At 37.0% G+C, this 5,735-nt stretch overlaps 1 pseudogene; it reads left to right on the top strand.

Moving 5' to 3' along the window:
- The first annotated feature begins 1,882 nt into the window (after window positions 1-1,882).
- On the top strand, window positions 1,883-5,527 carry LOC112579353 (annotated as a pseudogene).
- The last annotated feature ends 208 nt before the right edge of the window (window positions 5,528-5,735 follow it).

Raw genomic sequence — 5,735 nt, 5'->3', positions numbered from 1 at the left:
TAAATGATCATAAAATGACAAATAGTAAAGGTTTAGCTAAATATGTAACAATACTATCCCCACCACTGCAGAGGAAGACATTCATTTTCTACTGCTTAGTTTTATGTTTGCCTTTTCTTATCAACTTTGTAGACTATCAGCTGATCATATAGATGTGGGTATTCTTCCAAGAGTTCCATTCTGAATCACTAATCTAACCTTATATCCATGATGATCCCAAAATGTCTTGATTATTATGGTTTTATATTGAGTACTAATTGAAGATATTGTAATAACTCAAAACTTATACTTTTCTAAAGATTACTTTGGATCTGTCACCTTGAGTTTCCTTATAAAATATAGAATCAGTTTCTGAATTATTGGCAAAATATGTGTTAGGATTCTTATAGGATAAATTGAAAGGAACTGACATCTTAACAATATTCCAAGATATATATAGGTGACATAGCTCTCTGTTGCTTTAGTTCTTGTCTACTGTCTCTCAACAATGTTTGTAATTTTCAGTACAGAATTTTGTATTTGTACACAGAATTGTATTTTAATGTAACATGTTTTTATTCTCTATTACTAATTATTATTTTTTGCTTTCCAGTTATTTTCTCCAGTAACAAGAATTATTATATAAAAATTATATGATACAAAACACTTTTCATATGAACCTTATATTTATAACCTTGTTAATATCACTTATGACAAAGGCCATACTTTTATTAATATACTCTTTAAGACTTTTCAAATTAAAAATTGTGCCCATTACAAATAAAGTATAAATTTGGCATCATGTGTGTCAGCCTTGCACACAAATTAAAATATTACCATTCTCTGATCCAATGTTCTATTCTTCTGGGAGTTATGAACCCATTCCAGTATTTTTGCTGGAGAAATCCCATGGACAGAGTCTAAGACTGGTGAGCTACAATCCTTGGGGTCACAAACAGTTGGACATGACTTAGCTCTGAGTACATCAATTCATAAAATAAGAGTTATAACTATTTATCAGAACCTTATCATAACTTTTAATTTCTAATTGAGTTCTTTTAAACCACTGGATTAGTGAAGATTCTCCAAAGTAGCAGAGCCAATAGGATGTAGATGGATAGACAGATTTATTGATGGATTTAGAGACACAGAGAGATTGATTGGGCTTCCCTGTTGGTTCAGCAGTAAAGTATCTGCCAGCAATGCAGAAGATGGGGGTTTATTCCTTGGGTGGGTAAGATCTCCTGGAGGAGGGCATGGCAACTCACTCCCGTATTCTTGCCTGTAGAACTTCACGTACAGAGGGGACTGGTGGGTTACAGTCCATAATATCTCAAAGTGTAGGATACGACTGTTAGCATGCATGTACACATGTAATAAAAGAACATTACAGGTTCAGATTTTTCTTTCCAGAATTCTTCATTGAAAGGAAGAGTCAAATATTTAAAATATTTATTTAAGAAAAATTAAAAACATTCATTTTGATTACATTTAATTAAAAACATTTAAAAACTGAATTCATTGGCAAAGGAGCATGTCTATATTTAGCTAGACTTTAGACTTTTTTTGTTAATGAAAACAGTAGAAAAGGAACTCTGTATGAAGAAAACTTGTATATATAAATATCTCTTATTTAGCTTTTTAGGAAAGAGAAGAGTAAGGAGGTGTCTGCAAGTTGTGGTAATGATTTCAGGGATAATAGGTGTGGGTGAACCCAAGATGACATAACTAAAATCTGCTCGGTCTCCTGTGGTTTGACTGCTGGCTAACAAATCCCTCACTTAAGGGTTATAAACTGTCTTTCTCCACACATTCATTAAGGATATTAAAATTGATAGCTAGCAGCTTTCTTCTTCAATTCAAACTGAATAAATTGATGTTATGCCTCCAAATAATACAGATCATGGTTTTATTGGAGGAAGAACACAAAAACATGATGTCAGACAAACGTATAGAAGATGAAGAAGATCTCTGTATTACAGAGATAAGAGAAAAGCATGAAAGACTGTCCCTGAGATGTCCACCCATTGTGGATGGTTCCAGCACCAAATGGATGTGGGATGTTGACATTGGCCAGGTGCTGCTACAGATGGTCCAGATAGAAAGCACTGCAGGATATATAATACAAAAATATTAAGAAGAATTGGTGTTTGATAAGAGTTTAGTGCAGTTGATATGAAGGACAGTGCTCTTCAGATATCTGGTGAGAGTAGAATCAGTTTCTAACTTTTGACAAGTAAGCTCACTATTCCCAAGTTTACCTCAGTAACGTTTCGTTACCAGCTATAATCACTCCATCCTATCAACCCTGTACTCACTTATGTACTTCCCACCTGCCATCCCACTATCTGTACTTGTTAGACCATGCTCAAATGTTGCCTCTTCCTCTTGAAAAAGTGACACCCTGATCGTTCTTAAAGGATTCCTATTCTATCCCTGATTATCTTTGAGACAGAAAAACTTTACTACTTTTAGAGTCAATGATGTATGAACTGACCATAAAATGAGTCATTGGGGTGCTAACCCACAGGTATCCAACAGCTTAGTTTAGTCACCAATCTATCCTAAAATGCACGGCAACTGATACAGACTTCCTGCATTAAAGTGATTCTGGCTGACTTGTTTCTTTCACTTGAGGTTAAAGCACCACCAACCACAGCTGCTTCCTGCATTACTGCCCTATTTGTTGACACTCAGTATAGTGTTAGCTGATCATGAGTTTACTGACACAAACCAATTTTACTGAAAAGTCTATGAAAGAATGAAATAACCTAATCTTAGTTTAACAGCTTTACTAATATTTCTCTAATATATGGTTTGAGAACTTCTTGATTCAAAATATATAATCGTTAACAGGTAATGATTTTGATCAGATAACTTTCATATAACACATAAGATCAAAAGCTTTCAGAAAAAAATCCAATTATCAGTGAATTGAGTATGATTAAATTTCTTGCTTATTTTAAATTTATCTTCTTAAACATTTTCCCTCTCAGCTCTCTGTCTTCCATTTATAGTTCTATATTTAATTTCTTTTAAGGAACATGTCCCTCCAAGCCTTCATTTTCTATCAACTTCTTATGCCTGAGCCCACAAAAATGACCCATGTTCCAGATTATCTATTTCTCATTAAGAGTTAATGAGCCTAAATTAATCAAGTCTCATGGAAATGATAGCTCTGGAAAGTTTAAATGCAAGAACAAAGTCTCTATTCTGATTAATTTACCCATTTACTGATGTTCTTTGGCTTCCCTGGTGGCTGGGACATCAAGAATCTGCCTCCAATATGAGAGACCTGGGTTCAATCCCCGGATCAGGAAGATCCCCTGGAGAAGGGAATGGCAAACCACTCTAGTATTTTTGCCTGGAGAATCCCATGGACAGAGGAGCTTGGTGGGCTACAGTCCATGGGGTCACAAAGAGTCGGACATGACTGAACAACTAGCACACACACAACAGATGTTCCTATATCCTTTAGTTATAAAGGATGAGTCCCTCCTTACCTCTACATTTGTCTGCTCTTCTCTTGCTTCAAGGTCCCTCCACTCTAATTACCTTGTTATGTGTATTACAGAATTTATTTTATATATTTTAGCCACAGAAATTTAAGTATTTCCACTATTAGAAACATAGCAAAAACTTACCACAGTTTTATTAGAAAAGTAAAAACGTAGCAAGAAATCTTGACCCAGATTCTACAAATGTACACAGATTTGAATGACCTTTCCTAAAACTCTTCCTCACATTCTCCTGAAAAGACATCTCATCTGACACAGAGGCAGAAAACATACATCCATACATAGACAAAAACAGTTTGCTTTTAAGTAACAAAATGTATGTTTACTCTCTTTCATAGAGAGCATTCTGCAGTAATGTAACAGTTGAACTCTTACTAGCCCAGACCAGCTGTTTTCCACTGAGAGACAACTGAGAATAACAGAATGCTAATGGCAGCCCACTCCAGTACTCTTGCCTGGAAAATACCATGGATGGAGGAGCCTGGTAGGCTGCAGTTCATGGGGTGGCTGGGAGTCAGACACGACTGAGCGACTTCACTTTCACTTTTCACTTTCATGCATTGGAGAAGGAAATGGCAACCCTCTCCAGTGTTCTTGCCTGAAGAATCCCAGGGACAGGGGAGCCTGGTGGGCTTCCGCGTATCGGGTTGCACAGAGTTGGACATGACTGAAGTGACTTAGCAGCAGCAGCAGCAGAAGCAGTAACTGGAATGTGAAATATGGAGAGAATCACCAACCTCTGATTAAAACATAATTGCCAAGTAAAATAAACAAGTATACTTTTTTGGTCCAAAGTTCTGAAATGAAATAACAGACAAGACAGCAGTTGATTCCCTTACTTAGGAATTTAGCCGGTTCTATGTAACACAGTTGCACATCATATTTTTTGGTCTTGTGGATGCCTTTCCTAAAAAAAAAAGATGTGTCTTTATGGATCTTTCTTTTACCTTCTATATATGAATGAGGTGGATGATGTGTTCTGAGCTCTACCAAAATCATATACACTCAGTACGATGACTTTGGATGAAAATAGGAAGTAGCAGAGGGAGTAGCACTAAGAGAGAAACGTTTTTTGTTTGCGTCAGGAGACCCAAGGACACTGCCTGTTTCCAACATCATAGTCTTCATGCCCTCTGTGTTGACACTAATAGGGATCCCAGGCCTAAGTCTGTGCAGTGTTGGATTGGGACTCCATTCTTTGTCCTGTATCTCATTGCTATGTTCAGAAATGCCTTGCTTCTGATCATCATCAAATGAGATCCCAGCCTCCATGAGCCCAAGTACATGTTCTCAGGCATGCTAGCAGTCACAGATATTGTACTTCTTCCCAGTATTGTGCCCAACATGTCATGTACCAGAAATATATTTTGATTCTTGCCTGCTTCAAATGTGGCTCATTCACACATTTCAGGGCATAGAATCAGACATCTTGCTGGCCATGGCCCTGGACCACTATGTAGTCATCTGTTATCCACTCAGAAATGCTGCCATCTTACCCACTTTCTAGTCACCCAAATAGCAGCCGCAGTAACACTCAGGACTGCCATTCTTGTAACGCCATCCATAGTACTGCCATAGTACTGATAAAGCTCCAGTTTCAGTTTTATTATAGAGAAGTCATCTCCCACTCCTACTGTGAGCATATAGCCATTGTGAAACTTGCTGCAGAAAATATCAGGGTCAACAAAATCTATGGTATGTTTGTGGCTTTCAACATCGCAGTGTTTGATCCCACATTCATTACATTGTCCTACCTGCAGATGTTTATCACAGTTTTTTGATTTCCCCAAAAGGAGGCCAGGTTGAAAGCATTCAATACTTGCAACGCTCACATCTGTGTCTTTCTCCAGTTCCACCTCCTTGGTTTCTTCTCCTTCTTTGCACATAGATTTAGTTCTCACATCCCATCTTATATTCATATCCTCTTTCCTAGCACTTATCTGTTGGTCCCTCCATTTCTCAATCCACTTGTCTATGGTGCAAAGACCGAGAAGATCTGTATCCATAGGGTAAAAATGTTCTGTTTATAAAGTTTACCATGAATAATACTTTCAGGCTTTTCCTTTTGTGCAATAGTAACAATCTTTCAAAACAAAACAACAAAAATCCGTGTTATTTGTGAATCCAGAATATTCTAATTGTTATTTTTTACTGTTGTTATTTTTAATCTCCCAGCATGTAAGCTGGTTTCCAGATTCTATTTGCCCATGACAATTTCTGTCAGAAGGATTGTGGACT

This window comes from Bubalus bubalis, chromosome 16 (assembly GCF_019923935.1).
Source record: "Bubalus bubalis isolate 160015118507 breed Murrah chromosome 16, NDDB_SH_1, whole genome shotgun sequence".
Classification (NCBI taxonomy): domain Eukaryota; kingdom Metazoa; phylum Chordata; class Mammalia; order Artiodactyla; family Bovidae; genus Bubalus; species Bubalus bubalis.
Note: the sequence above shows the minus strand (reverse complement) of the source record. Positions and strands in the feature narration are given on the sequence as shown.